This window comes from Hemicordylus capensis, chromosome 5, assembly GCF_027244095.1.
Source record: "Hemicordylus capensis ecotype Gifberg chromosome 5, rHemCap1.1.pri, whole genome shotgun sequence".
NCBI lineage: Eukaryota > Metazoa > Chordata > Lepidosauria > Squamata > Cordylidae > Hemicordylus > Hemicordylus capensis.
In genome coordinates this window covers 245,103,833-245,120,173 of record NC_069661.1, presented here as the reverse complement: position 1 = coordinate 245,120,173, position 16,341 = coordinate 245,103,833, and positions in this window count along the sequence as shown.

The following is a 16,341-nucleotide window of genomic DNA, read 5'->3' as shown; positions in this document are numbered from 1 at the left end:
GGAAACTTTGGAGAATCGCTGCCATAAGAACATACACACCTAAGAAGAGCCCTGCTGGATCAGGCTCAAGTCTTATTTAGTCCAGCATCCTGTTTCACACAGTGGCCCACCAGATGCTTCTGAGACGCCCACAGGCAAGAAGTGAGGGCATGCCCTCTCTCCTGCTGTTGCTCTGGAGGTGGCCTATAGACACCAGACCAGTAGCCGTCAATAGACCTGTCCTCCATGAATTTGTCTAAGCCCCTTTGAAAGCCATCCAAGCTAGTGGCCATCACCACATTCCCATGGCAGAGAATTCCATAGATCAATTACATGCTGTGTGAAAAAGTACTTCCTTTCGTTGGTCCTGAACTTCCTGGCCATAAGTTTAATGGGATGACCCCTGGTTCTAAAGTTGTGAGAGAGGGAGAAAATTTTCTCTCTGTCCACTCTCTCTACTCCATGTATATTTTTTATTATTTATTTATTACATGTAATCTTATACACCTCTATCATATCTCCCCATAGTCACCTCTTTTCCAAACTAAAAAGCCCCAGATGCTATAGCCTTGCCTATGGTGCTCCAGGCCCTGATAATCTTGGTTGCCATTTTCTGCACCTTCTACAATGTCCTCCTTAAGATACAGTGACCAGCAATATGCACCATAGATTTGTATGAGGATATTATAATATCAGCATTTTTATTTTCAATCCCCCTCCTAATGATTTTTATTTTCATTCCCCTTCCTAATGATCCCTAGCATGGAACTGACCTTTTCCATAGCTACCATGCACTGAATCGATCCTTTCAATGAACTTTCCACCACGACCCCAAGATCTCTCCCCTGGTCAGTTACCAGCTGCTCAGAACCCATCTGTGTATCCATGCCCATCAGTGAGGACAACAATGAGCTAGATAGACCACTGGGCTGACTCAGTATAAGGCAGCTCCCTATGGCCTCTCAAAGGAGACCACTAGTTACAATGCTTGCAAGCTGCTCTTCTTATTCATCTGTGTTGCCTATCCTGAAGTTGGTTAGGTCAATGCTCATCTGAAAATAACCTTCCTGCCATGTCGCTGAATCGTAGCACATCATTATATCCCATGCCACATGACCACAAAAGAGAACAGCTGAACTTCTGTTCTCCACAATCAATTTGATGCTGGCGCAAGTTGATCTTTTAGGGAATGGGGTCTATGGGGCAGGCAGGATGTCAGACATCATGTCTAAAATGACTTTGCAAAATCTGTTTATAATGAGTTAAATGATATTCTTCGGAGGCACCCTTCAAGCCAACATAACAATATTAGAAACTAAATGTTTTTCCCTTTTGATCACACTTACAGTAATAACAACCAAGATGTTATTTTCCCTCCTGACACAAGGTTGAAAAGTCTGCAACCTCTAATTTGACAGGCACTGTATTATTGCTCTCTGGGAAAATTAGACAAGATGGAATATTAAGCCATCCAAAAATTGACACAAACAGAAAACCGGGACTCTCGTTTGGTCTTTGTCCCTCATACAACAGAAGATGATTATATGCTGTTTGACATTCCATTTTCAGGGCAGCCAAAGTGATACAGAAGTCATACTTCATTTATACTCCAACTGACACCACTGAAGGACCGTGTTAGCATTTGAAGACGCCATGCTCCCATAAAGAGAAAGACTAGAATTAACCTTGCCTTCCTGATGGGCTTGTTTGTGGATTTTGTTTTCTGTAGGCAAACTCAGAAGTCCGCCCAGATTTCTGAATGCTTTTGTATCAAGATTACCATAATCACAAAGGCCAGAATGTGATATTATGAGAGTAACATATGTACATCCTTACTTTGATAATGTGTTGCACACAAAACGTGTGACATTAGGAGAGGAGAGCTGATCTTGTGGTAGCAAGCATGACTTACATAAGAACATAAGAACAGCCCTGCTGGATCAGGCTCAAGGCCCATCTAGTCCAGCATCCTGTTTTGCACAGTGGCCCACCAGATGCCGCTGGAAGCCACAGGCAGGAGTTGAGGGCGTGCCCTCTCTCCTGCCATTACTCCCCTGCAACTGGTACTCAGAGGCACACCCTTGAGGCTGGAGGTGGCCCACAGCCCTCTGACTAGTAGCCATTGATAGACCTCCCCTCCATGACTTGTCCACTTAGCTAAGCAGGGTCTGCCCTGGTTGCATATGAAAGGGACACTAGAAGTATGAGCACTGGAAGATATTCCCCTCAGGGGATGGAGCTGCTCTGGGAAGAGCAGAGGGTTTCAAGTTTCCCCTCTGGCTTCTCCAAGATAGGGCTGAGAGAGGCTCCTGCCTGCAACCTTGGAGAAGCCGCTGCCAGTCTGTGAAGACAATACTGAGCTAGATAGACCAATGGTCTGACTCAGTATATGGCAGCTTCCTATGTTCCTATGACATGAACTCATCTGATGGCAACTTTCCTCATAGTCTTGAAAGCAGATTTCAGTGCTGGATCTTTGGGCCATCAAGCAGGTGGTCAAGCAGATAGATAAGGTGTTGAGCAGGCAGGTGGACAGGCAGAGAAGCAAGACATCAGGCCTGATCACACAATCTTTTGCATCTGTTTAGGGTGGGTTACCAACATTGAAGTGATTGTGTAAACCAATGACAAGGTGGTTTATGGCCCGAGATTCCCACCTTAGCATGGGTTCAAACAATCATGCTAATGATGGTAAAGGTAAAGTGTGCCATCAAGTCGATTTCGACTCCTGGCACCCAACAGAGCCCTGTGGTTTTCTTTGGTAGAATACAGGATGGGTTTACCATTGCCATCTCCCACGCAGTCTGAGATGATGACTTTCAGCACTTTCCTATATTGCTGCTGCCCGATATAGTGCCAGTGGGGATTCAAACTGGCAACCTCCTGCTTCTTAGTCAAGCATTTCCCTGCTGCACCACTTAAGGTGGTTACTAATGATGGCAGTCCACATTAAACCTGGACTGAAATGACTAAGGGCTACTAAGACGTTGTAAATCCTCCCTGCCAGGAACACCACCATGGCAAGATGACCTCCAGCCTGCACCTAGCCAGTGAATAGGAAGTGAGCAGCCGCAAAGGATTACTTCCTCCCTCGTTGTCATAAATAACTTTTGTGAGGGAGCGGTCCGGTGGTGCCACTGGGTGGGTGGGCTTGGCCATGGTCATGCTGCTCAGGAGGCAGGATTGAGAAGATGGCTCATAGCACCAAAGGCACAAAAGATGGGGAAGAAAGTTTCAGTGGGTCTCATTAGCCTATTTATACATTATGTTGTGCAAGTATACAGCTGTCTGTATATGAATTTGTGTGAATGATTGCACCTGTGTTCATTTTAAACGTGAAAATGGGTAGACATTCTTCAGATGTATTGTATAGATCGTAAGTGTACAGCTGTAACTTTGTTCAAATATCTTGTGAATAATTGTACTTGTGTACAGATCTGCACCTGTGTACACTATATACTCATGGTACAAGTGTTCAGCATAATGTCCGAATAGGGCTATTATGTTCAACACTCGTACAAGTGTCCAGGGTACATAGGTACAGATCTGTACCCAGATACAGTTATCCACACATTATGCTGAACACAGGTACAGTAGTACCCTTTCCATCTGAGTCATTCATTTACAGGGGCCTCTACTCAGGTTCACTTTAAAAATGAATGCAGGCACAGTCATTCACGGGAAAACATGTACAGACATCTGTACACTCACACAACATAATTGGCTCATTCAAACTACCACTGGCATGGTAGGAGAAGCACCAAGCCTTGATAGGAGAGCCAGGTGCACCCCAAATCAGTGGCCTCAATCCATGGTTGATTTTTACAAACATCAAGGAGGGAGGGGGGAGCACGATCATGTGTGTGTGAGGTGGTAGCTGGGTAGGAATGCACTCAGGATGAGTGCGCCTACCCAGCTAGGATGAGCTCAACCTACCCAGGTTCCATCCCCAGCAGTTTATGGAGGTAAGAAGTACAGCTGTCCTACCTAGCTGCCATCTCACACATGATCATTTCCCCACTACCTACCTTAATGTTTACAAACACACAACCGCCAATCGGGAGCTGGGCACTCCTCCAACTCTGCTGGCGGTTGTGTGAAATTGTGAATGAGCCTAATGTCTGGATAGGGCCAGTCACATTTCTAACTATCAGATTAAGGGAAACGCCTAGGCTACAAATGTCTCCTGGGTAACCTCTGAGGTTCGAACATCTACCCAAATGTCCCTACATTATTGGAAGGGGGAGGGGGATATTATCCTCCCAGATCAGCCAGCCACATTCCATTAGTGCTAGGGCATAATAATAAAAATGATAGTTTCCAGTTGGAGGAGAGGACAACATAATCGTGTCTGTGGAGAATCATGTTAATCACTTCAAAGTGTCTCCCGCTAATATCAGGTTTCTCAATTGGCAGTTTCCCACACTGCAGTTTCCAACCACTAAAAATATAATTGTTAGCTATTAATAAGATAATGTTTGTAAAGTGATTTGAACATAAAAGCATTTTATGGGCTTACAAGGTATTATTATAACCACATTCAATAATAAAACATGGATTCTGTCTAAGAGCTCTCAGCCCTCCAACACCCAAACGTCTGACATTTGCCTCAGTGCAGTGTGACAATTAAAAGGGAGAACAACACTGAAAAAAGGAAACAGAAAACAAACAATGAGGAGGAAGAGACCAAGGTTTGATTAGAAATCGGCAGACTCCCCAGGGCCATCATTAGGGGTGTCCTGTGAGGCTTGAGCCCCCAATGAGGCTGGAGCTCAGAGACCCAAATCTCATCAGCCACTTCCCTCCTCCATGACCTCTTAGAGGCACCTGCACAGAGCATGAGAGAGGGAGAGAGATCCTAGCCTCACCTAGCTCACTGCTGCTTCCACCTTCATTGATGCTGCATTATGATATTACGAATACGGGTATTTATATACTGCTTTGCAACCAAAGTTCCCAAAGCGGTTTACATACAGAAATTAATTAATTAAATGGCATTATGATATTAGAGACTTAAAAACAACAACATCTGTCATCTTTCTTGGAGGACGTTTGAGCTTATTTATCAAAAGGTGGAGAGGGGCCCTGGGGCCCAGGACTTTTAAGAACCTAGCAATACCTGAGGCTGTTCACGCAGCCGAAAACTGGGTAGGACAAATGTCCTATCCAGGTCTGGGAGCTGTGCATGCTCCCATTCTTCAGGTGTGTGGGAGCAAACAACTAGATGGGGGGGGAAGTGATTGTGTGTGAGGTACAATTCTGGTCACCACAACTAAAGGAGGACATTGAAGAACTGGAAAAGGTGCAGAGGAGGACAGACAAGATGATCAGGGGCCTAGAGCACCTTTCTCATGAGGCAAGGCTACAACACCTGGGGCTTTTTAGTTTAGAAAAAAGACGACTGCGAGGAAACATGATAGAGGTTTATAAAATCATGCATGGTGTGGAGAAAGAAGATAGAGAGAAATTCTTCTCCCTCTCACATAACACTACAACCAGGGGCCATCCCATGAAATTGATTGCCAGGAAAGTTTAGACTAACAAACAGGTACTTTTTCACACAACTCATAATCAATTTGTGGCATTCTCTGCCCCAAGATGTGGTGACAGCCAACAACTTGGATGGCTTTAAGAGGGGTTTGGATTACTTCATAGAGCAGAAATCTATCAACGGCTACTAGTCAGAGGGCTATAGGCCACCTCCAGCCTCAAAGGCAAGATGCCTCTGAGTACCAGCTGCAGGGGAGTGACAGCAGGAGAGAGGGCATGCCTGTAGGCTCCCAGCGGACTCCTGCCTGTAGGCTCCCAGCGGCATCTGGTGGGCCATTTTGTGAAGCAGGATGCTGGACTAGATGGGCCTTGGGCCTGATCCAGCAGGGCTCTTCTTATGTGTCCTACCCAGCTTCCATACCCAGCATTGGACCAATGTAGGAGGAAAAGCTATCCCACTCAGCACCTGCCTCACACACAATAAGACTATGCACATGACTGAGAGGTAGGGAGAGTGGGTGGAAGGTTGCACCAAACTCACCTTCCCCCAGATAATCCTGCAACAGTGGTGTGAAGCATGGACTGCACTCCCACACGATCCGTGCTGTTTCATGCAGCGCAGATCTCCAGAAGCCAGGGCGATGTTTCTCGGCTTCCACATATCACACAATGCACTGTGTGATGAGTGCAGTATATTGCGGAGTGCAGTACAACATGCAACGGGCGCTCTAGGCTCCTGCATCTGGGTCCACTCGGGCTGCAAGCAAGCAAGCACTCCAAGAGGTCACATGACCTTGGAACTGGGGTTAAGGGTACCTTCATGCCCTTAACCTCAGTAAAAGGCTGAGGTAAATAGCTGAGTCAGGTGGGCAGTGCCCGGATCCGCGTGGATCCCAGCACTGCACACGAGCAGCTTTAATCACTCCCCCTTCCTCCTACCTAGTAGTTTGCTCCCACACAAGCAAAAATGCACAGCTCCCAGACCTGGGTAGGATACTTGTCCCACACAGTTTTTGGTTGTGTGAACAGCCTCCCTGTCACTTACTAACACTGGTTATTCTACTTCCCTGGGTACTGTGGGAGCTACAACACATCAGCATAAACTGTGATGGGGATGTAGCTCAATGTTAGAGCATCTGCTTAGCATGCAGAAGGTTGCAGGTTCAATCTCCAGCATCCCCAGGTAGAAAAACTCCTGCCTGAATCCCTGGAGTGTCACTGCCAATCAGAGTAGACAATACTGAGCTAGATGGACCAATGGTCTGACTCATCAGACAACAGCTTCAGGTGTTCCTGTGTTGTAGTTGCTCAATGTTATGCTGAAGGGTAAACGTTTCACAAGGATCCCAAAGGTAAAAATGACTCTGATATTACAAATCTACAAATAGCTTCACAGGAGAAAGGAGGGGGAAGAAAATGAACCCATTCCTCTAGTCTAACCCGATCAGTGTTCCGCTTAACGTGATGAAGCCGTCTTTCTCTCTTGCACAAATATATGGAACAATACATCTTATCTATTTATTGTGGCATTCCATGAATCAGCAGCCACCCAAGCAACTGTGTTGCTGCTTCTCCATTATTTATCGGCATGGTGGTTATAAATAGCACCACCGCAACTTTAGTTCATAAGCATATTAAAAGGGCATTTAATATATTCTGCCAGCAGGTAAGCACATAGCCACACTAAAGGTAAAGTGTGCTGTCGAGTCGGTGTTGACTCCTGGTGACCACAGAGCCCTCTGGTTGTCGTTGGTAGAATACAGGAGGGGTTTACCATTGCCATTCAGCGAGGCGGGTCTCACTATTGGTGAGACCTGCCTCCAGAGGGTTTGCGGGGAAAGTGGGCTAAGCCCGCTCTCCCTGCAGACGATCATTAATCCGTCCCCGGGTGGACAGATTGGCCACCCACAAGACTGCCCAGCTCCGTCACAGAGCCGGGAGGGGTTGCGGGGATTAGGGGCTGCGTGGCCCCTGGAAGTTCCAGCATGCCCTGTGCGAATGCGCAGAGCATGCTGGAGAGACCTCTGAGCTGCTTTTTAGCCGCCCGGTCAGGGGTCTCCTCGTGAGTTGCCACGGTGCAGAGCCATGCCGCAGCAAAACACAATCGTAGAGCCGCTCCGCTAACCTGGGCTTAGGGGAGGGCTCCATAAGCGGGTAACCCGCTTGGTTCTCGCAGTGAGACCCGGCGGTTCTCACGGCTGCCAGAAAGTGGGCTAGGCTCCCGCTTTTGGGCGATCGTGAGAATCACCTCAGCATCTTCCTATGTTGCTGCTGTGCCATTAGGTGGCTTATAGTCACACTACAACTTCCCTGCTGCCAATCTTTCTTGTGCTGCTCAAGGGCCGAAATAAACTATAACTATCTAGCCAATCCTCCTTTTCCCAATCTTAATTATGAAAGGAGAGCGGGTAGCATTGGCCAGGCCTCCTTGCATTGGAGAGGCCAAGATTCTCCCACAATGGGCTGGAGCAACCGCTGATCTATCAATAGGTGGTCCCTGAGCAAGGATGGGGGCATTTCTTGCCTTAAGCCGGATGCCACTGAAACCTCCCCCTATGTGCACTGCCCGCCTTGTAAGGGTAAATTTGGAAAGTGGGAGGTTGGTAAGTTGGGCTAGTGGCGCAGAGCTCTCCCTGATGTGCTTGTCCAAAGTTCAATCAGTTAATTTGGTCCTGAGTCAGAGCTCAATTTAACTTGAGGAAAGCCCACTATGAACTGAGTCTGGGAGGAGCTTGCCCACCACTAAATGTACTCTGGTGCAACGCGTCAAAGCAACACGACAATGGGGCTATACTCATGACTGACAGGGCACGCGGGTGGGCAGGCGGAGGGGGAAAGGCAGGGTTCCACCTCCTTCCTCCCACACAATCGAAAATTCACAATCGAAAATTGCTGCTGGCAGTGCGGACTGTGCTCTCACATGATCCATGCTGCTGCACACAGCACAGTACGAATGTGCACAAAAGGGTTCATACACGAATGGGAGGAACATGGCAGGGGAGATAAGGGCACCCTTAACACACACACCCCAATTCGGCGCTCCTAAAAGGAGCACCGAACCTGTTCGTGCACATCCCTGCAGCACGGATCTTCAGGCACTGGGATGATGCGTCCCAGCCTCCACGTATCCCACAATGCACCACATGATGAGCACAATGCACTGGGGGATAAGCCCATGAGACAGGCACTCGAGGTGCCTTAACCTCGGCTAACGGCCGGGCTTGGAAGTTGGGTTTGGCTGGGCGGGGAGCTCCCAGCGCTCCAAACAGGCAGCCTAGCTGGGCTAGGCTGCTCATGAGAACAGCCTTATCATCTTTGCTTTTGTCACTTAGGAAAACAGAACAATTAAAAATGTTTGCCTTGTGCTGAACAACCAGGTATGTTATCCTAGAATGAACACACGCGCACATTCTCATTGTGATGCAGTTATCTTGTCTTTTTCACAGATGGAAGCTATTAAATAGGGCACTAAAACCCACACCTTATTTAAAAATTAAATAGGGCACTAAGAGATTAAGTAGGGCAAAAAGGAAGTGTTTTGTTGAGAAAAGCACAAGATGTAGCTCCTTCTGAGTGTTTGCATAGCATTCTTGTCAAAGGTCATTTATTTTAAGCAGGGTACCCTTATGCCAACAAGCCAACAAATGGCACAGTGCGGAAATGACTTGACTAGCAAGCCAGAGGTTGCCTGTTCTAATCCCCACTGGTATGTTTCCCAAACTATGGGAAACACCAATATCGGGCGGCAGCAATATAGGAAGATGCTGAAAGGCATCATCTCATACTGCACCAGAGGAGACAATGGTAAACCCCTCCTGGATTCTACCAAAAGACAACCATGGGGCTCTGTGGTCACCAGGCGTCGACACCGACTCGACGGCACACTTTACTTTACCCTTATACCAGAACACCATTATGTCCAAAGACATAATGGGCACAAGCAAGGTCACAGTCAAGCTTACCATATTTACCCAAATCCAGGACTAGTTCCCCCCCCCCAAGATGTTTGGTATTAGAAATTGGGGGGTGGGGGAGTCATCTTAAATTCAGATCCTCTTTCTTTTGGGTCAGTACAGGTTTAACCTGTATTTAACCTGTATTTTTAAAGGGGGGCATCTTAAATTCAGAACCGTCTTCTATTCCTGCAAAGACAGCACTTATTCTGCTTAAGCATGCTTAACTGTGCACAAGAGTGGACCCTATGGGTCCCCCTTATTTCTAGGGCAGAGCTGCACAATTACGGCCCTCCAGCTGGCTTTGAACTACAACGCCCACCATCCCCAGTCACAGTGGGCAATAGTCAGGGATTATGGGAATTATAATTCAACGTCTGCAGGAGGGCCAAAATTTTGTAGCTTTGTTCCAGGGGGTTGATTTAAAGAACACTGATTGATATCCTGACTAACAACAGCACACATGCAGCACTGGCCCCCACACAAGTCCCACACTTCTGAAGTGCAGGTTTTTTTGCACAAGAGCAGAGCTATTTTCAGCATTCTCCTCACACTCCAGAAGTGCTCGGTTGCAGCAGAAACACTTCCCTGGGGGTGGGGGTCAAGGATGTGTTTTTCCACGGTAACTGATCATTTCTGGAGCACGCCGGCACTTTGCGTCCCAGTGCTGCTAGAAGAATGCACACAGCAAAGTTAAGGTAACAGTACTAATAGGAATACTGGGGTAATAGACAAAGAGCCAGGCCTCACGATCCGTGAGACCCGGTTCTGCAGGGTGAGCGGGGAGAGCGGGCTAAGCCCTCTCTCCCCGCTCAAGAGCGGAGAGGGAGCCCTGGGTGGCCGGATTGGCAACCCACACGATTGCCAGCTCCAAGATGGAGCCGGCAGGGGCTGGGGAGCTCGGGGGCCACATGGCTCCCACAAGCCCCAGTATGCCCTGCACGAGTGCACAGGGCATACTGGGGAGACCCCCGAGCCGGGAGGCTGCTTTTAAGCCTCCCGGCCAGGGGTCTACTCATGAGAAGGCATGGCGCAAAGCCACGCTGCAGCTACTCACTATTCTAAAAACCAGGTTTGCGAAGCACTCGCTCCGCAAACCTGGTTTTTTACTAGGGGTTCCCAAGCGGGTTACCCACTCTGGAACCACCGGGCTCGTAGCCGAGCCCGGTGGGTCTCACGTATAGCAAAAATCGGGCTAGGCTCTCCTAGCCCGATTTTTGCTAATTGTGTGAATGGCCCCATACTCAGCCACTGCTTATCCTGCACAGTGCCAGGAGGTTCAGTCAAGGAGAAACATGATGGATCAGAGGAAGTGGAACCTGGTGGATCAGGAATGGAGTTTGATGGGTCACTCTCATGCCCTTCCTGCTCTGCAGTCCTGCACCTTGGTTCTTCTTGTGGCAACATAGCTAGTGAAATCCTCGCTTAGTGGAATCGAGCAAAAAAATGAGGTTTAACAGAGCTCTCACTCTGTTAACCTCGTCTAAGGGGAGGGGTGATTAGGCGGGCTAGCCACCTTAGGAGCACCAGGCTCACCTGCGAGCCCAGTGGTTCCCACGATCCCTGGAAAGCGGCCTAAGCTCCCTTAGCCCACTTTCCAGCGATCGTGAGAATAGCTTCTTTGTGTGCCACATGTATCTCAGCAGCCCTATATGGCAGCTCTGCAATATCATCTCTGTATTGCTGATAGAAAGAGACTACCTACTACATCTGTCTGAGGTGAGCCTTTAACAGGAAGCTTCCTGGTTTGCAACTTAGTTTCTTCTATGTGCTACAGTAGCTTTCAAGAAAAGGATGGGGAGAGAAAACAGAACTGGAGAGAGAGAGAGAGAGAGAGAGAGAGAGATTTAATTTTTTCAAATGAGCATCATTATTGTAAACCAGACTGTAGGATAGGAGAGGGTTATGCTTAGGGGAAAAAAATCTGCTGACTTATTTAGCATGTTACCATTTAGACCACCCTTTCATTTTGGTTCTTTCCTACCCAATGAATTAAAACCCTGTATCCATTTGATTGCCTGTTATATAAACAACAAATGCCAAAGCAAGTCGCAGAGAGCCAGTCCAGAAAGGGAGTTCCTGGTGCTGAGCTCGAACTAATTACCAGTCTCGGCAAAATGTCGGCAGCCACTCATTATACTCCCTGCGGATAAAGGAGACTTTGATAAAGAGCTGGTTGCCCTCCTTTAAAAAAAATAAATAAAGAAGGTTGCTGGATATGCAAAAGGCTGTGGCATGAATTCAATTGTTGTGTTTGACTGCTGCAGGATAGTAATAGTGGGCAGAGTCAACCCAGTAGGCCTGTGTTTTGGCAGCATGGAAGCTGAATAATCAGCACCTTTATGCAGATATCACATGGTGGTAAACGCTCGCAGTGTGGCTGTCTCCATGCAGTACGTCACACTTCTGGCGTGGAAGGCAGGGGCGCAGCCACCATTGTGCAAACGGGTTAAAAGAACCTGGGTAGGGGCCCAGGTAGGGGCCGCTGAAGCCCCCAGGGGTGTGTGGCTCAGGCTCTGGAACAGCCCTGAACGAACTCCCCCTGCCCATGCCCAGGCTACTAAGATCGCCGAGCCAGTGCTTGCCCATCCTTTTCAGGCAGCGTTTGCTCCCTGCAAGCATCTATTCTGAAAGCATCTATCTTTAGAAAGCATCTAAAGGGTGAAAAGATGCTTTCAGGCAGCAAGCACTGCCTGAAATGAAAGGGAAGTGCTCGCTTGTGCTCTTCAGAGCTCTAGGCCACACCCCCTTTGCACGTGACCTTGAGCTCTGAAGAGCCCGAGCAAGCACTTCCCTGACTTTTCAGGCAGTGCTTGCTGCCTGAAAGCATCTATTCGCCCTTTAGATGCTTTCTAAAGATAGATGCTTTCAGAATAGATGCTTTCAGGGAGCAAACGCTGCCTGGAAAGGATGGGCAAGCACTGGCTCGTGGGTGGGGAGGGGATTCTCTTGGGGCTCAGGCACGCCCCATGCGCATGACATTTTCAGAGGGCCCACCGGGTTGGGCCAGACCCAGGCCACCACTCAGCTGGCTCTGTGCCTGGTGGGAGGGGCTCCTTTCCAGGAACTGGAGCTCCTAACCATCCTGGGACAGCATGTGAGAGGAATGGGAGGTCTGCACAGGGAGGGATATTCCTTCCAAGTGCTCTCATAGAAGAACAGAATTGGAAGGGAGCTTCAAGGACATGTAGTCCAGCTGCCTGCTCTGTACAGAAAGCTGTAGAGCATCCTTGACAGATGGCTTTCCAGCCTCTGCTTGAAACCCTTCAGTGAAGGAGTGAACACACACACACACACACACACACACACACACACACACACACACACACACACAGAGTTCACATGACTGAAAATTGGGTAGGACAAGCGTCCTTCCCAGTTTCAGAAGCTGCGAGCACTATCAGTTTTGGATTGTAAGTGAGCACACAATTAGGTAGGAGGGGGGCAGTGATCATGTGTGAGAGAGCAATAGGGATGTGCACGGAACTGGTGGCAGGGATAACTTTAAGGCCAGGGGTGGGTGCACTTCCCTGTCCCCCGCTGGATTTTCCCCACCGGTGCTCGCTGGAAAACTGGTCTGGTGGGACAGCAGCATACTTCCCTGCCGTCCCATCCACTCCTTGGACTGGAAGTGACAGGAAGTAGCATGTGCACATTGGGCATGTGCGCACAAGCGAGTGCAATGTATGCATGCACGCGCCGATGTGCTCACACTACTTCCTGTCAATTCCGATCTGAGGAGCGGATGGGGCGGCAGGGAGGTATGCTGCCGCCCCGCCGGATCAGTTTTTCAACGAGTACCAGCAGGGGAAACGCAGCAGGTCAGGTGAAATGCACCCTCCCCTGCCCTTAAAGTTATACCTACACACACACCGTTGAACCTTTGAACCTCCCAGTGTTTGAACCTGTTCACAGTCCTGTAAAAGGGCCTCTGAACAGATTTGTTCACATCCCTAGAGAGCAGCCGGGTAGGATAGCTTTTCCTCTTACTTAAATATTGGCAATGAGAGCTGGGTAGGATGGCACCATCCTACCCACCTCCTGGCTTGCAGCTGACCACTCCACACACACACACCCCACATAGTTGTTTGCTAACACACAAAAATCAGGAGTTCACACAACTTCCAAAGCTGGGTAGGACGCTTGGCCCACCCAGTTTTTGATCGTGTGAACTGCATGTATGTGTGTAAAGAAAAGCTCGAAGCAGAACACATTCATTCCCCCCCCCCCATTTTATCCTCACAATCAGGGGCATAGATAGGGGAGAGGGGGGCCGTGTTCACCCCTCTCTCCAGCGGCCCCTCAGAGTGAGAGAGATAATGAAAAAGAAAGGGAGGGGTAGAGCTGGGGGGCCCTCAGAAGCCCGGGGGCCTGGTTTCTTTGAACCCATCTGCTCAATTATTGCTACACCCCTGCTCACAACTCCCAGGTAAAATAGATTAATCTGAGATTAAGCAGATTGCCCAATAAGTGAGCCTATACCTGAGTAGAATTTGAACCCGGATCTTGACAAGCCCACATCCAACACGCTCTCAGCTACACCACACTGCCTTGATATAAATTGTATAGGCCTACACATGCTGGCTAAACCAATGTGAGTCCTATTCCAAGCTAGAAGGAAAGCCCCAGCCCGGCTTAGTCAATATCTTTTTTAAAACACAGATAATAATTCTCTCTTTTTTCCTGTCTCCATCTATAATGCTCATCTGTATTGATGTCAGAAATGAAGGGGGGAGATGAGGGCAAACCAACAGCTTCCAATTTGCCCTTTAACCTTTGTAACAGGGCTGGTGGTGGAGCTGAAGCTTAATCAATGCAATGGAAGTGACATTTTGCAGTCAAATCAAATTAAATGGAAATGAAAGGAAAATCTGTGGTCCAACCTAAAGGCTGTTCCCTCTTGCCACTGAGGTCATCACCATGGCAACTAAATGCTACAAATGTGTCGGGTAAATCCTTAACAAATCCGCAGAAAGCATGTCCAATCGAATATGATGGTTTTTTTGTCGCCATACTTTGTGGCTTTCAAAATATATGCACACCGGAAAAACAAAACCCCGCAACTGTGTCTACACAGAAAGTAACAAAATGAGAAATAAAAGAAGTTCTTACAGAAAGGAAGCAAGGCAAGGTTAATCTCTCCTCTGCTACGTGATACACAGATGCCTGTGATGTTGCAGCCAACAAGATGGGTCTGAGTAGATCAAAATGGAGCGCATGATGAAGAAAATTAGGAGGTGGGATGATATAGTTTAGCTTGCATCGGCTTCAGGCCCAGCTCTTTCAGAATGTTCTTCCCATTCCTTGAAGTGCAAGTAACTGGGCAGAAAACAATTCTATGAACATCACAGGAGAACCATGGCCCCATGTTTTCATGCCAGAGTTGATCTGCACAATAGACTGCTGGGACATTCCTATCTCGTGCTGTCCTAATGTGAGTATCCCTTGTTCCCCTTTTCTCCTTTGCTGATGCCACAGGAGTTAACACTGATGCCTATATCTCTGTGAACTATTCTTAATAAATTAGTTCCCTTTGTCTACCAGTGGGTAAATGTGTTTATGTGGGGTTTTTAAAAGTCACTTTTCTTTGCCCTGCCCCATTGATGTTTCTTCAGAGCCCATGAAGTGGGACACACACACCCCATTAAAGGCACCATTCTGGGGTAGTGAGGGCGGCCCATGACTTTCCTGTGTTCCAGGCTGTAAATTATTAATCCTCAGAGCAGTATATAAATATCCATAATAACAACATTCATAACAAGGCCAATCTCCAACATTCATACAGGCCAATCTCCAATCTCCCTTGGTTGGGCAAGGTGATTGAGAGGGTGGTGGCCAACCAGCTCCAGGCAGTCTTGGAGGGAACTGATTATCTAGACCCATTTCAAACTGGCTTTAGAGTTGGCTATGGGGTTGAGACAGCCTTGGTCGGCCTGGTCGGATGGGGTTGAGACAGCCTTGGTCGGACCTTTACCAGAGAATCGACAGAGGGAGTGTGACTCTGCTGTTTCTTCTGGATCTCTTGGCAGCGTTCGATACCATCGACCATGGTATCCTTCTGGATCGCCTGGGGGAGTTGGGGATAGGGGGCACTGCTTTGCAGTGGTTCCACTCCTAACTCTCCAGTAGATTCCATATGGTGGAGCTTGGTGACAGTTGCTCCTCAAAACGGGAGCTGTTACCCCGGGGCTCCATTCTGTCACCAATGCTTTTTAATATCTGCATGAAACTGCAGGGTGAGATCATCAGGAAATTTGGTGCTGGGTGTTATCAGTATGCTGATGACACCCAAATCTACTTCTCCTTTCATCTTCAGGAAATGGCACTCATTCTCTAAATGCCTGCCTACAGGCCGTAATGGGCTAGATGAGGGAGAACAAACTGAAGCTGAATCCAAGCTCTACTGACAACTTGCCCAGCTCCTCACCTCCTTTTTGCTTTGCTTGACATCTAGCCTGATGAAGAGTTTGGGGGAATTCAAAAGCTTGCTTGTGTGTTGTTTTCGTTGGCCCCATGTAGCTTTTGAATTTTTTCTAATGGCCCAACATCCCTTCTCCATTGAGTAATCACAAGCACCCCCACCCCGCACATACTGAAGACATACTGGAGACATATTTGTTCATCCAGGCTTTTAGATTCAGGTGTTCTCAACCTTGGGTCCCCAGATGTTGGTAGACTTCAACTCCCATAATCCCCAGCCATAATGGCCAAATGCCATTGTGGTTGGGGGTTATGGGAGTTTAAGTCCACCAACATCTGGGGGCCCAAGGTTGAGAACCCCTAATATTCCATGTTTGCAAAAGATTCCAAATTTAATTATTTTAATGCTTATATTATTTTAATTGTAAAATGCCCAGAGATGCAAGTTTTGGGCAGTATAGATGTCTGATAGATAGATACTGTAGACAGATAGATAGAT